We start from the raw sequence: 25,170 nt of genomic DNA on the forward strand, positions 1-25,170 counted from the left end.
CTTAGCTAATATCTTCTGGAGATTACTTTACAGCCCATTTACTTGGGCAAGGGCTAAAATGTCCTGAGTCTCTAACCATGTGTTGAGGGTGAATGTGAATATTGAAATAGAAGGCTAAAAATGTGAGTTTATTATTCTCAATGTTGTTGTTCTGTGTTTGATTCCTCGGGCTATATATTTAGGAACAAGAGGCAGAGTGGCTTAGATGGTCCCGTGATTATCATATCCACCTCTCAGCAGTCATAGAAAGCATGGACAGTAGTTTTCCAATGATGTTTGTGCTACAATTTTTCTTTTACCACATATGCTTTTAGGTGACTATGCTTGGGGGTCCACTTATAACTTTGTGAACAACTGTTTTGGCCAAATGATAGATGGGATGTTTCCATCCAAGGTATGCTATTCATAAGAGGATTAATAACTTTTTATCAAACTTTATGTGAATAAAGCCAAATTAGATTTATTAAGGTGATGAAAAAAAATAGGGACTTTTTAATGGGTAGCAATGCTATGCATTATCTAAATGCAATGCAGATGTAATGATGCATTAGAAATGCCGAGAAAATTTAATCAATGTAGAAAAAATATAATGAAATGGTTGTTTAAACACTGTAAAGCTAATGTTGGAGTAATTACTTCCCATCGAGCAAGGCGTGGAGCACATTACCCAGGCTCTGTTTGATTAGTCATCCTGCCTGCAACATCTGGCCCTTTGATCCATTTTGATCTTAATGTAATTTCTAAACTTCTGAATTTAAGTATTAGAATGAATGAATAAATAACTTACAACTTCTGTAAGGAGATGAAGTTTTTACTAGCTCATGATAGATTAAAACCATGTCCCTGGCTCACTTCTCCTGCACCCTCCCCACTTATGTTCACCTTTACTTCTTCATGTGAAAGAGAACATTGAAATCCGGAAGGGTGGACTTCCTTGCTTTTAAGATTAGGTAGCAAATATTTAAAATAATACTTGGGCTTTCTTTGAGTGGTCTTTCTTTTGGGGCAAAGTTGTGGTTTTTAGAGCAGTTATCTTCTTACTTATTGATAGGAAAGGACTAGAAAGATTGGATTGTAAGAACTCTGCCTCCTCTAATGAAAGTTTACATTTCTTGTTGAAAATTTAGAAAATTCAGGTAATAAACATAAGAAAATAAATATCACCCATGATAGTATTTCTCAGAAGCAAACATTATTAATATTTGGGGGGAATTTCTTACTAAAAACCGACAGTTAATCTATTCTACTCTACTCTAATACTCGTATAACTCAGAAATTAGCATTGTGGTTAAGAGTGTCTGAGCTGGAGTCCGGTTGCCTGGGTCCAAATACTGTTTTGCCTTGGGCAAGCTACTTGTGTCCTTGGTGCCTCATTTTCCCCACTTATAAAATACAGACAGTAATAGTAACTGCTTCATGGAATTGTTGTAAAAATTAAGCGAGGTAATTAAAGTAAGCAATGGGTTTATAACAATGCCAAACACATAATGAATATTTATAAGTGTCAGCTATTACTATTGCTATTGTCACGAGTGTTCTCTGAGTACAAGAATTCTATTCTGGGGGTGCTGGGTGGCTTGGGTGGCTAAGTGACCAACTCTTGATTTTGCCTCAGGTCATGATCTCAGGGTCTTGAGATGGAGCCCCATGCTAGGCATGAAGCCTGCTTAGGATTCTCTCTCTCCCTCTCCCTCTGCCCTTCCCTCCTCATGGGACCCTGCTCTTACAAACTCTCTCTTAAAAAAAAAAAAAGAAAAAGAATTATATTCTGAGTATAGTTTTATAATATACCTTTTTTCACTTATTAATATAGCACCTACCTTTTATGTTAATAGATGTTATTTAAAAGTATATTTTTCCTAATGCATATATTGATGGATTTTTGGCTGGTATATAATTTTTAAAAAAACTTTTATAAACAATGTTAGAATTCATTTTTAGGAATGAACTTACTGGGCCAAATGCATAAACATTTGAAAACTTTTGATATGTAGAGTGAAATTCCCCTCTCTAAAGATGTGAACACGTCCCTTCCTCTCCTCCCTCCCCAAATGTGGGTATTATTAGCTCTTAAAAAAAAAATTAATAGTTAAATGGGTGAAAGTGGTATGTTGTGGTTTCTTTAATTTGCATTTATTTTTTCCCATGTGTTCTGGGATTTTCTCTTCTGTCAATTTCCTATTCATATCCTCTGTTTATATATCTTTTAGAGCATAAGTCTTTTAGTTTTTAAATTGAGGGCATTTTTTTTAAAGCTTAAGGAGATTAACTTTTTGCCAGATATATTGCAAATATTTTCCCCAGTTTATGGTTTGCTTTGAATCTTGTTCTATGTTTTTTATTTTGGCTACATAGATCTTTTAAAAGTTTTATGTAGTCAAATTACTCACTATTTTTATTGACGATTTCTAGTTTTGGAGTCAAATTCAGAGACTTAGATCACTAGTCCGCTTAGTGAGTATGAAATGGTACCTCACTGTGGTTTTGATTTGTGTGTTCCTGATGGCTGATGCCAACTTTACTTTGCAGTTTTCTTTGTGCCCAAAATGCCTGAAGAAAATTTTCTACTTTCCTTGCCTTTTGCTTTGTGTTCTTTATAAATCCTAATATTGGTCGAGTCAGGGTAGAACACAGCAACCGTTCTAGGGATTTCAGTTAGAGAGGATTTAATAGATGGATTTAGAGATTCGGAAGTCCTGAAAGAGCAGAAGTCAGGAGACTGCCTTTTGCCCTATTGATTGCAAGGGTTTAGACTGTGGCTGGAATCCAAAGAGCATGAAACTGCTCCAGCTATGTTTTCTGTCCCGGCCACTGGTGCCTGTCTCAGTGGCAGCAAGGGGCGTGGGCTTTGGTTGAAAGCATAAATGGATAGAAATGGGAATCAAAAGGAACTAAGAAAGGCTAAATTTGCATCAGATTTACATTGGAAAGGGTAAAGAGTTAATATTGGAAGAAAGGCTTAGCTCAGAAAAATCCTGAATAATGGGGAGAGAGGACCCAGATTGGGCTGAGGTTGAGGAACTATTTGTGGGTGGGCCCAAGTGTAAGCCTGGAAGAATGGTTGGTGCAACCATTCATACTGAGGGCTACTTCTACACACAGATGGTTGGAAGTGGTGTTGAGCAGAATGCGTAGTGATCCCTTTGGCATCTTTCAAAGGACTGGATTAATGATTTAGATTGCCTTTCTCTGTTTTATGGGTATCAAATTTAATGTTTTTATTTTTTCTGAATGTGACACCATGCTGGGCATGGTTGAGAAGGAACTCACCTTTATTTTGGATTCATTCTCTCTATCTAATTATTATTGAGTGACTCATCGTTTATGTGAACCGAACTGAAATTTGCATGGTTGGGGGAGAAAGCATCCACATATTAAAATATCAAAAGTTTGAGTGAGAAATGTTTGCAATTAGCTGGATCTCTCTTCTCTCACATCTGCAGCAGAAGCTCTCTGGGAACACCCCTTCTCCATAGTATGTATCAACTTTAGTTGAGATGCAGAAGGAAATGTGTTAGCAAGGAAGGGGGCATGTGACTTTCATTGGAATAACATACATTGTTCCAAACCTAATGAGAAACTATTTGGTAAATTTCACTTAAAGTCTGTTTTCTGATATTGAAAATATGTTTAAAGGTATTCATTGTGAAAAAGATTTGACACTTCGAAGAACAGACTCAAGAGAAACATTTTCTCTTAATGGAATAAAATTTCTTAAAATTGAAGGGTCTTGAGAGTAGAGTTAATTAGTTATTTTTTAATACAAGGCTTAGTAAAATGTGGTCTTAACCACACTGATAAGCCTCAGAAGAGGGACTGCTTGATTGTATGTTTATCGAGTGGAACAAAAAAAGGTAAACTTTGTTTTCCTTTTGGGGAAAAGTTAATCATAAGGATGCTAGATTCCTTGCCATAGCCTCTTTTTTTTTCTTTCTTGTTTGAAGTATTGGTTCATGTTGCAGAAGCATTTATTTCTAATCCCAACGAGAATCCACAGACCCCTTGGAATTTAGGAAAGAGAAGGATTAAATTAGAATAGATTGCAAGGCAGACACGGTGGGAAACTTTTCCTCTAAGATTTCAGGCGAGCACAAAATCATTTCTTTTAACAAAAAGATTAAATGTTAGAATCAAAGGCAGTTTCAGAATTTGGGGATTGGAATGGGCTTAAGAATTTATCTAGTCCTGTTCTCTAATGTTTCTGAGGAGGAAATTGAAAAGTGCACAAGCGTGATAAATTTCCCAAGGTCATGCAGGTCGAGTTTTGCCTGCAGCCTATTGGATCTTCTGCTGCACTCCGATCTGCGTGCTGACAGGCTATAATGGAGTCCACTGGTGTCTCCTTTATGTGGGGCTAGAACGGGTGAAACAGTTAAGGGTAGGAGAGCCACTCAGAGCAACGCATATGACCTAGAAGGGTTCACTTTAAGAAAAGACCTAAGTGTGTTGCTATCCACAGCTGAGCAGCAGACTGACAATGTGTAGAAGCAGAGTCAGGGTTGGGTGTGAGTATTCTCTCTCTGTAACTTACTGCAGCTTGTAGCCCTGTGTTAACTTCTCTCTTTTGGAGAGTAGTTTGCAAATCAAGATTTTATAATACAGTAGACCCTTATCTGCGATTTTGCTCTCTGCTGTTTCAGTTACCCTCAGCCGTTATCTGGAAGCAGATGATTCTCTCTGATGTATGATCAGAAGGTCGATAATTGTAGCCAAATGCCCCAATACAATGCCCGTTTCGTTCACCTCACTTCTTCTCATCACGGAGACATTGTATCATCTCATACCATCATAAGGAGAAAGGGGAGTACAGTGTGGTACGGTATTTTGAGCGGGTGAGACAGTCCTTCTTCTCTCTCATTCGCATGACTTTTATTACAATATATTATTGTATTGTTCTATTTTATTATTAGTTATCGTAATTAATCTCTTACTGTGCCTAATTTATAAATTAAACTTCATCACAGGTATGTGCATATAGGAAACAACATGGGATAGGTAGGGCTCAGTCCTATCCAGGGTTTCAGGCATGCACTGGGCATTTTGGAACATACTGCCTGCTGATAAGGGGAATGTACAGTACTTGACTGAGTTGTCTGTGTTTAGCTGGGCTCTCAGTTCATCATGTTTGAACTTGAAGATACCTGAATTTTAGAGTTGTGTTACCAGTAGAGTTTTTGCCCACAAAGTTCTTATTTATTGGTTTTCTTAATAGATGAAGGTGGCAGTTGCTTCTGTATAAGAAGGTTTCTTCTGCAAAGGTTTCTCACCACCTGGTCCGTTACTGGTGTCGGAGTGCTGTCAATAGAGAGCCTTCCTTTGATTTAGGCATTTCTTCATCTAGCCATTTGTATTTTATTTTATTATTATTTTTTTAAAGATTTTATTTATTTATTCGACAGAGATAGAGACAGCCAGCGAGAGAGGGAACACAAGCAGGGGGAGTGGGAGAGGAAGAAGCAGGCTCATAGCGGAGGAGCCTGATGTGGGGCTCGATCCCGTAATGCCGGGATCACACCCTGAGCCAAAGGCAGACACCCAACCGCTGTGCGACCCAGGCGTCCCAGCCATTTGTATTTTAAAACTCATATACGCCTGGAAAGGATCAAGAAAAGTAAAGTGAGTGTGAGAAAACAATTTTCACCCACTTGAGGATTTGCCCAGCATTCTCATCTTTGCAGTGATGGCCTTTAGGAATTGCAAGGTCCTGAATCATTATTTTTATTCCCTCTCCTCCTATGACTAAAACAAGTTCTAGTTCTTAAATTGGATATCAGGCTAATGTGTGCTCTTTTTATTATAATGCTCCAGAGCGTCTGTATGTTTCAGATGTATTCTTTTGCATATATCAAAATATTAAATAATAAAATATTTAAAAATTCAGTTATGCAACAAAGACTTGAGAATAGGGGTCATTTAAAATTTTTGTGTTTGTCAGTGTTTTAATCAAAGCACTTAAAATATCTTGGCCAGAGCACCTAATACTTGGAAAGCCAGCATCTGAATAGGAAGCATCTTTCTTTTATTCTTTTATTTTCAGTTGATGATTCTTACTGAGGTCTAGTCTAGCTAGAAACCGCGTTGCCTGACTTAGAGTCACAGTTGTGGGACGCCTAGATGGCTCATTTGGTTAAGCATCTGCCTTCAACTCAGGTCATGATCCCGGGGTCCTGGGATCGAGTCCTTCATGGGGCTCCCTGCTCAGCGGGGAGTCTGCTTCTCCTTCTGCCCCCCCCATGCACTCTTTTGCTCTCTCTCTCTCAAATAAATAAATAAAATCTTAAAAAAAAAAAAGAGTCATCGTTGTTCTGAGGACTTCTGAAATGCTCGTTGAAGGTTTCAGATGAGGTATGTGTCTACTATTGGCTCCACGTCTAAACTGGAACTTGTAAAATTTTCAAAACACAAGCGATCTAATTCAGAGGAATAGAACCAATACTTTTTTTTCAGAAACACTTTGCATGATATTTAGTGGATGTGTAATCCTGGGCTTTAATGTGGTAGGAAATGGGGAACGGCAGGAGGCCTGCCTTGCTCTGAGTTGCTGAAGCTATAAACACTCATTGCCAGCCAAGACCACTTCAGAAGAATGACGTCTAGTTCTGCTCTCTTTTGATCTGTTTTGAACAGATAACTCAGGGTTTGGGTGTTGCCCATTGCATTAGTCAAGGTTCATCAGAGAAACAGAACTAACAGGATATACATATAAAATAGGATGTGTGTGTGTATACAGATAGATATGAGACTGAGTGGGGGGAAGAGAGATTGATTATGCAGAATTGGCTTGTGTCGTTACGGGGGCTGAGAAGTCCTTCCATCTGCCATCTGCAACCCGGGGACTCAGGAAAGCTGGCGGTACAGTTCAGTCTGTGTCCGAAGACATGAGAACCAGGGAGCCAATGGTGTAAATCCCAGTCCCACGGCAGAAGAGATGTCCCAATGCAAGCAGTGAGGCAGGGCAAAAAAGGGATGAATTCCTCCTCCTTCTGCCTCTTGTTCTGTTTAGGCCCTCAGTGATTTGGATGATGCCCACCCACATGGGGGAGTGCAATCTACTTTATCGAGTCCACCTATTCAAATGTTAATCTCATCCTGAAATACCCTTACAGACACACCGAGAAATAATGTTTAATCTGGACATCCTGTGGCCAGTGAGGTTGACATAGAAAACTAACTATCACGCCTATTTTATGACTACAGTCTTCCCCGAGACAATTGATGTCGGCTTTTTTCTGTACCTGCTGTATGCTTTCCTATTAAGCAACCTAAGTGAAGTTGGCATGAGAGCAAGTATCATCTGAAGTGATGTACTAATATTCTTCTACACGAGTGAAGCATTTTACATCCTTCTGAAATGTGTTCTCATGCTTTATTTTATCAGATCCTCCAACAACCCTGGCAGGTACATGGCTCAATTTCTCTTATTCTCATCTTATGGATGTTTAAACTGAGGTTCGGAGAGGTGAAGTGACTTGCCCAAGATCACATGGCTATGCAGTGGCAGAGCTGGATCTAGAATAGAGTTTCGATTTTCTGATTCTTAATATGGTTCTCTCTTCCTGTTAATAGCCCTCCAATCATGCTGTTGCTGGTTTCCAGTAAGAACATCCTTTCAACTTCCAGAAATGCCACCTGATCCTGATACTTCTCTAGACTAAGATGCTCTACATACTTTCTTGCCTTAATATAATGAGCGATGAGACAAATTTTTGGAATTTTTGTAAGTGCCTAATGTGGAACCATGGAGAATTTAGTTTGTGGGTGAGGGTAGTCCTAGATCCTGCTCTGTCCTCTGTTTTTACCCCAGAACCTCCTTGTTCTTTGTACCTGCCTGCTAGGCTGGGCTAGAAGTGCCTTTTGTTCCCAAGTAGATCACAGGTGCACTGAATTGTTTCCTTGTGTCTGGTCCCCAGCTCGTGGTCATCCGTGACAGCATCCCCAAAGAGCAGCTGCTCACGTTGGATGTTAGTAAGGTCGAAACAAACTATAACAAGAAAAATGAAACTTATAAAAGGGTCATTGAATATCTCAAAGTGAAACTGTTCTGTAACCACATAGTCTTGTCTTATTGCTTTCAGTGGAGTGGAAATGATAAATGTATGCACATAAAATTAAAACTGTAAGATGAGCTGGAAGAATTCTAAGAGAGCCTGTTCCTATCTCTCCCATTTTTAGGGTGAAAGGCTGCTCACCCACCTTCCAAGCACCCACCCGCGAGACTCATTTTTGCACTTACAGTCATCTCCATTGTTTCCCCAAAGGTATAGATGAGGTCACCAAAGTCACACACTGACAGGGAGCAGCAGGGACCCCCGAGCGAGTGGTGTCACCTGGGTGTCAGTGAGCCGTAGGGCTCTGCCAGCACTGAAGCAGGCAGTGCTACTCCAGTCCAGCTGACTGTTGGCCTTTCCTCCTCCGGGCCCTGTGTTGCCATACCTCTGGTTTCCACTCAAATTAGAAATCTGGGTTTTAAATGTTGGTGACTAATCCAAATTAAAAAAAACAACAACAACAACAACACACACACACAGCACCTTGAGAGCAGATCAACCAGAACACATCTGTGGGCCAAGGTCACTGGTGTGCTGCCTCTGTTTTTTGCTTTCTCCGACAATAGCCTGAGAAACTACCCTTAATATTTTCCTGTTTTCCTTTCTCACGTGGCTATGTGACACTTGTTGATTGAAGGTGCCACAGACATTTAATGTAGGAGAGCTCTGTACACCACCCTGGCCTTTTCTAGCTTCTTATGCTTTTCTCCTCCCTGATGCTGTGCATCGCCCAACTTTTTAGCTTTTTCCTGTTGTACTGCTGGTCTACCCAAATTATTCTCCCTCTGCAGGGTCACTCCCGTAGGTTCCCGGGCCTCGAACCTGGCTGTCAGGGAACCACGCTGGGGCATTTCCTGAGTGGCTGATTTTTCATCTGAGTGGGTTCTTCTCCTTCTAGAACTCAGAGCCTCTAACTGTTCCAGAACTCAGCACGCTTCTCTCCACTTGTCTCTTGTGCTCACATTTCTTCATTTCTCCAATGGCCGGGCCTCTCTCTCCCCTTTTAATCCATTCTTCCATTTCCTGACCAAAGCTCTCCTGGCTCATGGTCCAAGCATTAGAAATGATAAGACACATTATTAGTATTGTACATCTAACATGAGATGTGTGTTTTTATATATTCACCATTTTTACATATGATTGAATTAGCAGATTACAACATTCCACCATCATCAGACAATGCCATGGTATCCCGACATGTAGGTAGCTAAGTGTTATTAACCCCATATAAATAATTGTATTAAATACTGAGAAGATACCAAGGAATACTACAATATACATGGAAGGTATTAAAAGTAACACCAAAGCACACATATGTGAGTACTACTCAGCTTAAGATATGAAATGTTTCAGTACTTTCAAAGGCCCTGTGTGTCCCACCCACCTTTCCCTGGCCTTTCCGAGGAAACTGACATGCTCAATTTTGAATTTGTTATTCTTTTGTTTTGTTTCCATATGTAAAACTTTGTTGTTGAATGTGACAAGTTTTGAATTTTATGTATAAGAAATTAAACCTTATGTAGTTTTCTTGACTTGTGGTTTTGATGAGTTTTGTAGTTTTTGGAGATTTATCTATGCTGGTGGGCATACCTGTAATTATTTATTTCCTATTGCTAGTACTATTTCTACAGCATTTTATTGATTAAAAATTTTCCAATTTGTCTGCTTTTCTACTGGTATGACTAGAGGGACTAATTTCCTTTTTCTTCCCTGTTACAAAAAATGTTATTATGACTTACTATACAGGTCTCTTGCTGTAACTTGCTAGATGAGAACTGTATGTAGGTACTTAGGATTGTAGGATATGCATATATGCAATATACATGTCTGCAATAATGCCAAATTATCTCCCAGAGCAATTGCACACATTTACACTTCCACTAGCAGTGTGTAAATTTCTATTGCTTTAAATATTTGCTAACTTTTGACATTTTTAGACATTTTAATTTTTGCCTATCTGATGGGCCTAAAATAGTATTTTTTGTGTGTGGTTCTGATCTGCATTTAATAGGGTTCAGGCTGAGCATCTTTTCCGATGTTTGTGTTTCCTCTGTAAAGTGACTGCTCCTGTCTTTTGCCAGTTTTCCCACTTCTTGTGTTTTTCTTGTTGATTTTGGAGTTTTTTATATATTCTGGATATGAATCCTTGGTCAGTTCTATGTGTTAAAAATTTTCTTTCAGTTTGTAGCTTATCTTTTTATTTTTTTTTATGGTATCTTTTGGCCTGAAGTTCTTAATTTTAATTTAATCCGATCCATTAATTTTTTAATGAATTGTGCTTTTGTGTATGTGTGCGCGATTGTGTATTAGTGTCTGTCTTTTTAAAGAAATCTTTTTGGTTTCAAGGTCATATTTTCTCCTTTGGTAATACGTATTGATATCTGACAGACATCCCTTTACATTATTCTTCAGGAATGTCTTGGCTACTTTTGATCTCTGTCTTTTTATGTAAATTTTAGAACTAGCTCATAATGTTTTGCAAAAAGCCTGGATTTTTATTGGAATTAATTTTTCTCAGACCTATTTAAGAGTTTATTTCTTTATGATTTCAAGTCTTTCTGATAGTGAAATATTACAGTCTTCTATTGACTTACATCTTTAATTTCATTTAATAATGTTTTACTTTTTTACACATAAGGTGCTCACATATCTTAGATTACATTTATTTCTAGGAACTTTATATTTTTGTTGCTATTGTAAATGCTATTTTAAATGGTCTTAAAAGCACATTAATTAAATGTTTTTTTTTTAAACGTGTATAAAGTAAAATGGTAGAATTGTATATATTGATTTCTGTCTAGCTACTTTGCTAAACTAATAATTCATCTGATTCTCTTGGGTTTTATACATGGAAAATGAAATTATCTGTAAATAATGACAGACTGTTTCTTCTTTTCCAGTCCTTATCTATTTATTTTCCTTATCATAATGTGCTGACTGGGACCTCTAGCACATTATGATAAGGAAAATAATAATGGAGATAATGGGTATCTTTGTATTATTCTTGATTTTAATGGAATTGTTTTCAGTTTTGCTGTTATATACAATGCTTTTTTGTGGGCTTTGGGTAGGTTCTTTTTATCATATTCAGGAAGTTTCCCTCCATTTGCTTTGATTAAATTTTCTTGATGACAAAGAGATGTTGAATTATATGGGAGGTTTTTTTCTTCATCTACGGAGGTGTGTGTTAGATATGAAGAGGTGTTGCCAGAGTCACCCTCACAGAAGGCCTTCTTCTCTAGGTAAGGCCATGCAGGCAGCAGAGGACCTCTGTCAGATTTTATACAGCCTCCTGGCCCAGGCGCACCCCCTTTCCAGGGCAGCTTGTGTCTAGTGACTGAGCAAAGCGAGGGATGAAGGCCCAGTTCCCTCTGATGTGGGATAACTGCTGGTCGGCCAAGGTTTTGCGGAGTCTGCACTGCCATGTCTGCTTTTGGGGAACTCATCTTGTAATAACATGATTTTTTTTTTTCCTTTTACTCTGCCCATGTAATGAATTATATTAATTAGTTTTTCTTATATTAAACCAAACTTGCATGTCTGGGATAAACTCAAATTTTTCATTATTATCACATCATTATACATTGGTGGATTTTATTAATTATTATCCTTATTTTAGATTTTTATCATCTACAGTTATGAGTGAAATTGACATTCCTTAGGTGTACTGTCCTTTTCTGCTTTTGTCATCGAGGTTTTTGCTAGACTCATTAAATGTACTGGTTAAGTTTTTCCTCTTTTTCTGTATTCTGGCAGAGTTTATATCAGGATGTAATTTTTAAAATAACTTACCTGTAAATTTATCTATCTGGTGTTTTCTTAGGAGATTTTTTTCATAGTCAGATTATTTAGCATCCTTTATGAAAACCTCTTTAAAAGTGATAGGTCCCTAAGGGAAAGAATTTCCACAGTGAGTCTCCTTAAACAAAACACAAGTAGAAAAAAGACACATGAGAAAAATTTCCCAAGTGGCTCAACCGAGGCAAGGTTAATGGGCAACCCTACTGTGTGGTCCACCATAGCTATTTGTCTGGGGTTCCAGGTGGGCATTCTCATTCCTTTGCCATACCCCATAGGGACTTAGTGATGTTATGTTTCAGAAAATCTTCCCAGTGAGCATTGTTGAAGGCAGACATTTCTTTCAGCTCAAATTCATGAAACACACGCAATGCACTAACCCAATACTTAGTACACGCGTCTGGATATGTGGGGTCTAGTCGTGGCGCTGCCATAACTGCTGACCTCAGGCCAGTGGTGAAGCCCCTACGTGAGCTTCTTCATCTGTGATATGAGATGTTGTCCTGAATGCTCTTGGGATATTTTAATCTACTGATTTAACTTATTTAATGGCTGTGGGAAATCAGATTTTCTACATAGTTTGGAGTCAATTTGGTGTGTTTACATGTTTTTCTAGGAATTTAACAGTTTTACCTATGTCTGCACATTTTTTATAGTATTATAAAAGAGCTTTTTAATAAAAGTATTCTTTTATAATTTTGCTGGGTGCTATATCTCCCTTTTCATTTGGGTTACTATTATTTGTACTTTCTCTTTCTTTTTTATGATGAACCATGTCAGATATTTATCTATTTTGTCTTTTCTAAGAATCAGTTTTGGCTATGTTGATTTTATGTTTTTTATTTTGTTTGTTTATTTTTTCTTCTATCTATTTTTTTATTTTTTGGAGTGTGATTAGAATTCTTTTTACCAGGGGCGCCTGGGTGGCACAGCGGTTAAGTGTCTGCCTTCAGCTCAGGGCGTGATCCCGGCATTCTGGGATCGAGCCCCACATCAGGCTCCTCTGCTATGAGCCTGCTTCTTCCTCTCCCACTCCCCCTGCTTGTGTTCCCTCTCTCGCTGGCTGTCTCTCTCTCTCTGTTGAATAAATAAATAAAATCTTTAAAAAAAAAAAAGAATTCTTTTTACCAAATCTTAAATTAGATGCTTATTAATTCATTAATTTTCAGCTTATCTTTTTTCTTTTTCTTTTTTTTTAGCTTTTCTTCTTTTCTTATGTGAACTCTTGAAGCTATACAATCCTAGTTTAAGTATCTTTTAGCTTTATCGTACATATTTTGATATGCACTATTTTGATATATAGTGATTTAAACATTTTGTGATTTATTTTTAACTTACATGTTATTTAAAAGTGTGTTTTTAAATTTTCACACCTGTGCAGTTTTTCTATTTATCACTCTGTTGTTGATATGTAACATGATAGCATCATGATTAGAGAATATGCCCTGAGTAAATGCTTTGTGATAATAAATGCTCTGTTTTTATTTCTACCAATTTGCTTTATGCTTTCTATTTGCCCTGCATTTTGTGTATTTCTTTTTTTTTCTTTTTTCTTCTTTTCTTTTCTTCTTTTCACTTTCTTTCCTTCTTTCACTTTCCCCCTTCATATTCTTTTTTTTTTTAAAGATTTTATTTATTTATTTGACAGAGAAACAGCCAGAGAGAGAGGGAACACAAGCAGGGGAAGTGGGAGAGGAAGAAGCAGACTCCCAGCAGAGGAGCCTGATGCAGGGCTCGATCCCATAACGTCGGGATCAAGCCCCGAGCCGAAGGCAGACGCTTAATGACTGAGCCACCCAGGCGCCCCTCCCCCTTCATATTCTTGTTTGAAAATTATACGGTCTATTTGTTTTAGTAGGTCAATGAATATACATGCTTACTGTTGCCTACAGTGAGTATCTTTACTCTCCAGATGAATACATGAACCTGAGGATACTTCAATTTTGGCTTTATTTCCCATCTGGTTTATATTCCTTTGTTGGACTATATTTTAGTTTTTTATTTTCAATTTAGATAATATTGTTTTTTTATATAGTTGTTGAGATTTGTCCACATATATACTTTTTTGTACTCTTACATTTTACACATTTGATCTTCCTAACAGTTTTGTTTTTTCTTTCTGCCTGGAGTGCATCCTTTAAAATTTCCTTTTAGAGGGGTCTGTATAGTTAAACTAAGTTTTTATTTGTCCTAAAGTATCTGTGTTTCACCCTTGATTTTTTTTAAAGGGGATTCGCTGTACCATCTTTGTTTGCAGTTCTGTTCTCTTAGAATTTTAAAGATACTGTTCCACTCTCTTCTGGCTTCCATTATTGGTATTGAGGAATCTGCCATCAATGTGATGTGAGGTTCTCTGTAGGTAATTTGTATTTTCTCTTTGACTTATTTTAATATATTGTTTTTCTTTAATATATTCAAATTTCCCCATGATATGTTTAAATTTGGATTTTAAAAACTTATCCCTTCGAACATTAACTTCATTTCCTGAGTCTCATTTATTGTCTTACTTCAATTCTGGAAGACTCTCAGTCATTCTCTCTTTTTATGTATTTTATCCCTTTCATTCATTCTTTCTTTCCTACTGGATATCTTAGAATATGGTAGACTTTTTCATTCTATCCTCTGTGATTTTTAACCTCTGACTTACTCTTTGGGATTATTTTGTCTGTGCTGCATTGTGAATATCTTTAAATCTGTCTTCTAGTTTGCAAATTCTCTCTTCATCTATGTCTAATTTGTCATTGATTTTAAAATTTGATGAATTAGAATTTTTATTCTCAAAGTTTTATTTTTTCAAATTTGCTTCACTTATTTTATATCTGCTTTCTTCTCATATATTAAGTATTCTCTTTTATATCTTGAAATTTGTTAAACATACTTATTTTATAATCCAAACTTGATAATTTTAGTGTGTAAGATCTTTATAGGTCTGATTTCTTGTAGTTCTTGGTTCTTTGTGTGTTTTGTGATATTATTCTATGGATTGTGAGCTTATATTCCTCAGAAAGTTATTTGATGGGATTTTTGTAGTCTGAGAGAAATGCACATCTCTCCAAATAGAATTTGTGTTTGTTTTTGATGGATGTTTAATGACACTACTTAGGTAGGAAGTTAAGTAATTAGGTTGATGTTTTTTGGATCACAAATGTAGTGTTAGAACTCAGATAAGAAGCATGTGCAGTTGCTGGTGGTAGTAATGAAATAACAGAGGAGACCAATGTCCAGATTGAGAATGTTAAATTCCTTTTCTGTCCCCTTCTGAAAGGAATGTTTATTTCTATTTTACTCTTAAATAGGCCTATGGAGTCCAACTTATGTAGATGTCTCCCATTAAACAGCTCTAGGGTAGCTCTAGGACTGTTTTCTTTCTTCTTTCAAAACTGAGGCTTAAGATCATAGGGTTAATTTGATGACCTCAGGGTGAAAATCTTCCTCAGAGTTCCATTCATCTCTCTCAATTCCAGCTTTAACTTCTTTTTTCCTGCTCTGAAGAGTCCTTATTTGCTTGCCAAGTCAGTGATGAAATTTAAAAGATTTTTTGTTTGTTTGTTTTTTAATAATATTATTCAGTGTTTTTTAATTTTGTCAGTGGGAGAGCTGTTCATAGTATCTGTCCCACCATACTGTTGGAAATTAAATCCAGTTATTCCCATGTTTAAAGATGAGAGAATTCAAGTTCAGAGAGGCCAAATGTTTGCCGCAGGTCATGGGACTTGAAGGTGTCAAGGTTGAGGATTGTTGATCCCATGCTAATTGTTCCTGTCATTTCCTGGCTCTCTGAAAACTGCAACCATCAGTTTAAAAGACTATACTTAATAAACAATACAACTACAGAGATCATTTTTAAATAAGAGTTTAAATCATTTTTCCTATTTGGAAAGGGGCTCACAATTTGCTTCTTTTTAAAAAGTTTTTATTTAAATTCCAATTAACATACAATATAGTCATAGTTTCAGGTGTACAATATAGTGATTCAACCCTTCCATGCAACACCCGGAGCTCATCACAACAAGTGCACTCCTTAATCCCCATTACCTATTTGATCTATCCTCCAACCAGCACAATTTAATTCTTAAACAGTATTTTATGAAGAAAACAAAGTAGGTATTAATTTTTTTTAATTTGGAGACAGACACACCCTAGGATAATGCATGAGGGTTTTTTCCAAGTCAATTTTGGGAAGTTTGGAAGTAGCTTTTAATTTTCAAATAATTTAGATGGGAATATTCAAAATAATGCTCATTATGTAATTTTGGTGTTCCCCTTGGAAAGTAAGAAGCAAATTATGCAGGTATGTTTTCTAAACAACAAATAACTTGGCAGTTTTTAAAAGTAAAGCTTTGTGTCTTTGAGGAGCACTTCGTATTGAAGAATGTGCTAGATGATTCCTTTGGCACATTTCTAGATTTAAGGCAAACTTTTCTTTCCTTAGATAATTCTGTGAACACTTATCAGAGCATATGAGGTGAGGAAAAAGGAACAGCCAATTCCATGTCCCTGATGTCTGGGAGCCAGTTGGTACAGTTGCTACTTTTGGTATAACCCTATAATATGAAAAGGCAATTATAGGATAATTTGAGATGGAAACAGGTGAAGCTCAAATAATTTCAGCCTGAGGAGAGATGAGCAAATGGCAGCTATTCCGAGCAGCCCTGGCGCAGTTACTGTAGTGTTTGGACAGGCATGTCTCCTAATGTGATTTCATTATGCTCAGGTTAAAGACTTGGGTTTTAGATCAACAATGTGCAAATTTGGTTTATCACCTGTGTTCAAAAAAGAGATGACAGAATTCCAGCAGGAGAGCTTCGGTGTTTGCCAAGAGCACCAGCAGAAACATTGTTCTGCTTACGTCTCTCACAGAACAAAAGGTCTGACTAGAAATGTGAAATTATTTGTATTAGAGAATAAGGAATGGCTAGCATTTCAAGAACACGCTTGAAAAAGTACTCTTCATGTGTATGAATCTTCGCATGCTTACTTATTTAAAAGTAAACTTTGATCTCCATTTGGTGGTTTTAGCCTGTCCAGAACTTTGTGATTTTTTTGTAGTAATTGTACTCAAAGCGAATGAATCACAGAAAAATACTCAATGCTGATCCCACTCAGCTGGTTCTGTAATCACTGGCACTGCAAAGGATAGGGAACAAATCCTACAACCCGATTTGTCCTTGTCAGAAGAGCAACAATGCTTAGGAATAAAACTCAAAGTTATACATGACTCTAAAAAGAGCAATTTGTCAAGCGTTTCATTGGCACAAATTGAAATGAAATGAGGTCGTGGGCTCTTGAGGTCACTTTGCAACAGGAAGAATTCATTATCTAACTATACACAGAGGAAAACGCTTCACAATTGTATTTGCTTGTAAAGGATGAGTGCCCACACATAGAGTCCAAGCAGCAGAGGTCACTTACAAGGAATAAACTACATGAAAGCAGAGATTCAAGTGTCCCTGGCTCATAGATTCCTCCTTTTTTCTCCTGGTCAGAGCTGCTTTGTGGCATATTACTCAATGGAAAGAGGGAAATACTTGGGGAGCCCTTTGTTGTTCATACAAAATCATTTGTGCAGGTCCTGCTAAGTTGTCTAGTGGAAGCACAGTGCAGTCTTATATGTCTTCTCCCTTTGAGGTGGGAGGAGTTTGTTTCCCAACGTTCTCCATATTCTGTATTACTCTGAAAAGGTACATTTTCTCTTAAGGCATTTTATGGCATTTTCCCCATTATGTGGAACAGGTGCAGCCTTGAATATTTAACAGCTCAGTTGGTGGTTAGAGATGGGCATGGGTTTCAGTTTAAAAAAGTGGAGAGAATTGAAGTGCATGTTGAACACATCAATTCTGAGGATTGCATTTTTCAACTTATTTATAAATAACTGGAAACAGAGAATTGCTTATTACATTTTCCATCGGGCAGAGTTGGTGACAGCTTGGAAGATAACAAAAAAAACAAGATCATTTACAATGAAAGCAAAAAATAGCACAACTAAGGAGAATGGTTTTAACTGAGGGTGGGGCAAGGAAGTAGATGTGGAGATGTACTCCCTTAATCTCTTTCAACAGCTGACCCCTCCCCAAAGTCACACATCAGGAGAGAAGGGCTAGAGAGGCTCACATGTCAAGGTCAGGGGACATTTTTCACTCCTGATCATTCCCTCTCATCCAATCAAGTCTCCTAGCCTTTTAAGTTTTTTTTTTTTTTAAGTTCTTTTATGATAATGTGGCCTCTAATTTATTCTCTTTTTCACCTTTTATGGCTGCCAGTTGATAGGGATTGCATTGAATCCATAGATCACTTTGGGTTGTACGGACATCTTAACAATATTAAGTCTTCCAGTCCATGAACATGGGATGTCTTTACATTTATTTTTATCTTTTTAAATTTCAACAGTGTCTTTTAATGGTTCTCAAATGTTCTTATAGGTGACTGCTTGTTTGTGTGTTGTAGTTTTCTTGAGTGGTGGGTAACTTTGGACATGATGGTGGTGTGCATGAGATACAGGGTTCATGAAGAGAAGCAGCTGCAGGGCATGGGAAGACCATGAACCAACTGCTAGCCCTGCTGAGTTTTAAGTACTATTGTGGCGTCTACAAAATGCACTTAGATGCTGAGATGAAAGCTAGACATTGATGATGGATAAAACCTTCAGAGTGGGTGAAGATGCTTAGGAAATGTATTTATGGAGAGAGAAAGAGAAAAGAAATCAGTTTTCTTTTCCTCTCTATTCTCCCAGTAATAAATCATCTAAGTGAAACATATTCCAACCTCTAACCCTTGCTTCTACTTTGATTACAAGCCACAGCAACCAACAGGAAAGGGGGGGCATTAAAAGGAAAATTCAGACACGTAGCACTAAGTGTCAAGATATCAAAAGCATAGATGCCTGTTTACTGCTTCCTTCTAGCTGCCTGAAAACCATGTTGAACAATTACGTCTCATCCTGTAAGATCTCCCTCCCAGGGCTTGTAAGTCACGTGATTCTTTTCTCATTTTCCCTGACAGAAATAACTTTGGCCTTGAAGGCTTGGTGGAGGAAGAGACTCAACTCCATTTCTTCCTGTCTGATCATTTTTTCATTATTCTCTCTGGTCCTCAGTTCAATGGACAGGCCCAGATGATTTCATGAAGACCTCTTTTCTTGCCCAATAGAATCCAATTTCCTTAAAATGCCATGTAAGACATTTAAAAGTGGTACAGATTCTCTCCAGCCTAGAATGATTTAAATGTGATTTGGCACTGAAGGAGGAGACTAGAGGGAGTGGACAATGAGCTCAGTCATTCAGTCAGTGAAGCAAGATGACAGTAAAGAGCGTGAGCCCCTTCAGGTTCCCCCAGCCCCTCCCCCCAAGGGGTTGGTAGAATTTCTTAATTCCTAAGTGTTTCTCAGTATAATTTGCAGCACTTTTTATCATTTTCTTCTGGCTTAGTGACAAAGGGGATGGAAGAGATGTGACAGTGGTGATCATCTTCCCCATAGCACTTCTGATTATGGAATATTAAATTTTATATCTGCCTGTTTTGTTCACAACTTTGTGGTGGGGACAACAGTGCCTAGCATGCATTAGTCACTCAGTAGAGAGTTACTGAAGTAATTTTTATGGTCGGATCCGGTATTGGATATGTGTTCATTTTGGTTTAGAAAACGTGATAATTGTGACTATGTGACTTTGCATTAAACACATTTACTAACACATTTTATTTTGTAGTTGCTTTGGTGACGTTTCTTAATTCCTTAGTTTACCATTGGGTCTCAGGTCTGGCATTGGATACTGCTGTTGGATGTGAAAGGATAGCGATGGTGTTTGGGTTTTTTTGTTTTGTTTTGTTTTGTTTTGTTTTGTTTTGTTTTGTTTTGTGTTTTGGGGCAAGTTTGATTTAGACCTTGCATTTACTGTTACTTGTCTGGTCTCAAAGAGAACGGGATAATTGACAGTTGTATCCAAGTCCTAAAAGAATTCAGAGAGCTGGTGATTAGGGGTGCCTTCTAGCTGTCACTTTGATTTCAGTGGGATTGTACTTCAATGCTTTGCCTAGAAACGCTAGGAGAGAGACAGTTTTCCTTTATAGGCTCCCTGTAGAAAAACTCCACCAGTGGGGAGAAGAAAAAAAATGACGCCCACTGACTTACTTTTCATCTGGAATTAATACAATCAGCAAAGTCTAAAGAAGGTAGATAAGGCATGTTTTCATTTCAGTGAAATCAAGATTTTCAAAGCTTTTGAGCTACTAATCCCGCTCCCTCTTTTCTGCTACTTTTCCTCTTTTCTCCAGTGCAACGTCTGCATCAAAGCTACATCTCTGACATGAGCAGAACAATCACAGGAGAGGTGAAAATGCAAAGCGTGACAATTGAATGTTACTTCACACAGAGCCACAGATCTAAGATGGGCTTGCAGTGGTGTCCCATCCTGATTACCAACACACTGGGAAGTGGAATGAAAGGGGCCAGGCTGGATTATCCCGGGGCTCTTTGGTAGCTATGGAACTTGGTCTAGACCCTTAGAGAAAGTCCGATGCCAGAAAATGGAGAGGGTACAACTCCTTTCTCTGTGGTCAAGACCGGTTTCCATTTATCCTCTCGTGGTTTTTGGAAATGACTTTATCCTGGCAACTGGGAGGACTGGAGTTGGGGGTTGGGGAAGTGGGGAAATGCTCTGTGGATCAGGTGCTCTGGCTTGCTAAGTAGGTTTGATTCAGAGACTGTGACATGTTCGTAAAGGAAATACTGTTAAATAGTAGAAGAGGTGACTATGAACCCCACAGCAGAGGCAGAAAGAAAACAAAGTCAAAACAAGATGCTATATTTAGGAACTCACAGTTGTTTAAATCAACATCAGACAGTTTTAGCTTTCTTTATTGCAGAAATTGGGCTCCCTCCTCAAATTGAGGATACCGATAGAGTGGAAGAAAATCCTAATTTGGAAAATGTGTTGGTCTGTGTATTATAGAAAATGATCTTATAAACATTCGCTCCCTAGATTGGGTAGACAGTGTTCCACCAGATTTAAAAATGGTCACAGTTTTCAGAGCTAAAGAGGGAGTTTGCTTTGTGGATTTCAGTTTCTTTCCTTCCAAACTTCATTTGGGGGGCTCAGGAAATCTTACCTTCTTGCTGCATCTCCAACTTGGCATGCCCCTGAAATTAATTCAAAAAGGGGGAGATAGATGAAGTTGGCAGTGATTCTATTAATATGAGCTCTGCTCCCCAAAGACAGAGTGCTCCATGGCTCTCCCTTGTTAGGTTCAAATTCTGTGTGGCATTTGGAGGCAACATCTCTACTGGAACCATCTAGCTACTGAAAAGCTCGGGATAAGAGGAGGTGTATAGACTGTGCTAGGAGTCTTGGGGCAATGAAGTAGTAATGTCTAACTGTGGGAGGTAGTGCAGGGGAGCTGTCTGGAGCTCAGGGGCCATTCTGTTTGGGTTTGTATCCCCACCATGGGTCCTTGGGCTCTTGGACAAGTTACTTAGTGTCCAGTCAGTTATGGGAGGTGGGCCATCCTGAGAAGGGGAGTGGCTTAGTCAACGCAATTCTGCTGATGAGGTAACCTTGAGTGGCTGGGAGTGGAAAGCCCTCTGCTAGCAGCTGGGTCAACAGGTCCTTCCGTGAAGGGAGATTTGGGTGGCGTCAGTGTCCATGATGCTTAACTTCCTTGGCCCTCTGTTTCCTAAGAATATTTTTTTGAGAATCAAATGAGATGATACATGTAAAGGCCTTAGAACTCTGCATGGCATGGAGTAAATACTTAATTATTGCTGTGTACCAGGCAGAGGTTAAATAGTTTGTCCAGGGGCACCTGGGTGGCTCAGTCGTTAAGCGACTGCCTTTGACTCAGGTAGTGATCCCGGAGTTCCGGGATCGAGCCCCACATCGGGCTCCTTGCTCAGTGGAGAGCCTGCTTCTCCCTCTGCTTCTCGCCCAGCTCATGCTTGCTCACTTGCTCCCTCTCTCTCTAATAAATAAATTAAAATCTTTAAAAGAAATTAAATCTTTAAAAGAAAATAGTTTGTTCAGAGTCTCCCAGGTGGTAAGTGATGAGGATGGCCTTGGAACTGAGTCAGGTGACTCTTCCCAGCTTGTTTTTAGTTTTGATATCAAATAACTAACATGCTAGAATCCATACTGGTTTGAAGAGGTTTACTTCAGTCATGTTTGCTCAGCGACTGTAGCTCACGTAGGGAAGACGTCCCCAGCCACGGCTGACTGCAGGGAGTCTCCTTTTCTTTATGAGGCAACAGTCTTCCTCTGTCCCTTTCTCTCTCCTCTCTTTTCTGCAAAGTTCTCTCCTCCCACCTATCGTCCCCATCTCTGACTTCCCACCTGTTTCTAGTGATGAGCTAGGGCATGATTTGGGGCTGGAGAGTTGGCCTACATAGCAACGGTGGGAGGAAGGAGGACAGGTAAAAGCCCTGGACTGTTCTTCTAGTCTCCAGACTCATGGCGCCCTGCCTTTTTCTCCCACTCTCCAGTCCCCATAGCCCTCCCCCTAGGCTCCATTCTTTATATTTTGTGCCCCATCCTAGGCCCAGAAATGAAATGCTTGAGTATTCTTTGTGAGAAGAGATGTTAGGGCTTCCCTCTGAGACTCAGTTGAATCTTAACTAAATCCAAAGATTATGCTGTAGGTCTTCTGTGGGAAAATCTTTCCCCAGCACCCCACACTGACGCGTGAATGAATGATAACAGCACAACCTGTGTGTTCATTGAGCTGCCTGTATTTTCTCCCTCCCTGAGTTACAAGTTGAAGAGCCAATGAGTTCTGTTTCTGTTTTTATTTTTTGCTTACTATTTCTTCCTTCATGTATGCACTAGGGGATAACATTTATAAATAAGTTACCATATGCAGAATATTCTAGGGAGTACAATGAAGTGAAAGAACGTATTTTCAGAGCGCTTACAGCCTACTTCAAGGTCATATGACACAATAAGGAGTGGGGCTGTTTTCGGAGGACTCTGTTTACGTGATACTTGTTCTTCTGGGTTTGCAGCACAAAGTTAAAACTGAAAATCTTTAGTTGTTGATGTTAGTGAAACATATATGTTATACACATAAGAGAGCAACAGAAAAACAAATAATTTATAATAATTAAGTGCTCAACCCCATGCTATAATCTGTCAGCTGTCCTCAGTCATACCAAAGCTTTCTCTTATGACTTTCAGGTTCTCAGTCACCCAAGAGTCTTAGCAGGTTGAGGGCCAGGATTCTGTGGTCTTTTCCCCACCCTTACTTACTCTCCCCAGCAAAGGGAGGGAGAGTGACTTAATTGTATTGGTGACTCAGAAGGAGGTTAAGGGGAGTGGCATTCCATTCTTTCTTTCTTCTTTAGGGGAAGACTCCTGAGTTCGCCTCCCAGAGGGAATCCTGTCCTGGTCAGCACTTCCTAGAACTGAGTGTGTAAGTTGAATTGTGGAATTAGGGATTGTGAAGCCCATTGACTCACAAATGTAAGTCAGTTTTCTACAATGTCAGCTTCATAATAATGATAATAATTTATCCTCAGTAAAATGTGGATTCCTATTTGGATTCTATCTGTCTTATTCTTATCTTATTCCCAGTTTGAATCTGATTGGTTCAAAGCCCAGGTGGGGACGAGGGATGTCATTTGTCAGTCTCCACTCAATTCTAAAGCTCGGGTTTAAGGTTTCCTCATGCATTAACTCTAGACCCAGATCACTGCATACTAGATGGATCTGCATTTATTCAACCACATTGTGTGTGTGTGTGTGTGTGTGTGTGTGTGTGTGTGTGTGTGTGTGTGTTTCTTCCAAAGAGGGACTCTTGGGAGGCAGGAATTAGGGAGGAACTACTAATTTGAGTAGATCCGCTTTAATTCAGCTGGACAGATTGTTATTAATCTCCTGAGATGGGGTAGTAGGTGCACCAGGCCCAGAGGACACAGACTAATAGGACACGCCCAAGGACCTTTGTATCCTACAAAAGATAGTGGCATAGGAGAGTACAGAGAGGGTCTACCAGGGGTCAGGGTAGAAGAGTGGTTATTCTTTCTCTGTATTTATAACACTTCCTGAATGAACAGCACTTGGGTTAGGCTCTAGGGTCAAGTGTCACCCTAATGATAAGGATAATGGAAAGTGGTCTGATGTTCTTCCACCCATGTCAGGTTTTGGGATAGCATAATCCTATCACTGTACAGACATGAGAGAGAAAGAGTATGTGCTTTGGAGTTTGATTAGGGTAAGTGGCTTACCTCCTGCGTGTTTCTGATTCCTCACAGGAGAAACAGGAACGATTAGAATGCCTGCCTCATACCATGAGGGATAAGGGAGCTAACGAACATGGAGGCTGAGACCAGTGCCTGGCACAGAGCGGTTCTCCACGGAGGTGAGCTCCTATGGTTATTAGCTATTATCAGGAATGTACATGTGTGTGGAGAATTTCGCTAAACCACTCCTTCATATTGCTGCCTTGGCATCTGTTTCACATGGCCAGACAGCCTGCAGGGTCCTTGAACTGTCCCTAGCCCATCCTAAGATGCATGTTTTAGATAAGAACCGGTAGAAAACAGCCCACAGATCACGAGCAAATGTAAGCTCCTCATACAACTTTTCAGCAACACTTGTGAATTACATTCCCCTTTTGTGTCCCTTAGATAAGACCACCCTTGAAGCTTACCTAAACTCTGCTCTTTTTGAATTGACAATCTGGCTTTAGTCTTTGAACCCCAAAGCACTCTACCTCTGGGCCCTATAAAGGCCTGTGCCCTAGGGCCTGTCACTCTCTCTGCTGGCACCCTGCCTTGACCTCCCCATGTGGCACCTGCAGGCGTGCACTGTGCACTTCCTCTAGGATCTGCCAGAGTCTTCTCTATTTCAATTTCCCCGTGGTCTTTTATTGAACCTAGGTTCACCATCCAACACCCTGGGGCTCTGCTTAACAAATGTTAACAAAGTCACAACAACATGGCATGGGTTTGGGGAGGAGAAGATAAACTAGGAAGAGAAATCATTCTTTACAGTTCACTGGAAAGCTTTGGGTCTAAGACTTTCTTTATGGTTATAGTGGGGGGCAATTAATTAGCGGAAAGGGCTTCCATATCCAGAGAGGAAAATTAACTTCTGTCCAGCCTCTCCACTTTATCCCAAGTATTCGTTTGTCATTTGTGACAGCAGGAAAGATTGGTGCTAGTCTGTCACCAGTTATAACAGACAATAAGGTCAGCACATAGCAGTGAAAGGCAGAATGGTTCCCAGTTTCACCAAATCCTACTTGTTTTGGACCAGTGGTAAAAACCACGACCAAACCTTAATGTTCTTTATTCATGTGGGAGCTGCAGATATTTATCTCAAATGCCCATTCTGATTGT

General features: G+C 39.0%; 1 long non-coding RNA gene across 4 annotated transcripts in view; it reads left to right on the top strand.

The window, feature by feature from the left end:
• Positions 1 to 25,170, top strand: part of LOC123790434 (uncharacterized) — a 347,714-nt gene that overhangs the window by 57,920 nt on the left and 264,624 nt on the right. For all 4 annotated transcript variants that reach the window (XR_006779089.2, XR_006779088.2, XR_015724598.1 and 1 more), the window contains 2 exons: positions 23,173 to 23,240; positions 24,082 to 24,188. This is a non-coding gene — a long non-coding RNA (uncharacterized LOC123790434). The remainder of the gene's footprint in view (positions 1 to 23,172; positions 23,241 to 24,081; positions 24,189 to 25,170) is intronic.

Source organism: Ursus americanus, chromosome 5 (assembly GCF_024610735.1).
Source record: "Ursus americanus isolate L20-20 chromosome 5, mUrsAme1.1.p, whole genome shotgun sequence".
NCBI classification, from domain to species: Eukaryota; Metazoa; Chordata; class Mammalia; order Carnivora; family Ursidae; genus Ursus; species Ursus americanus.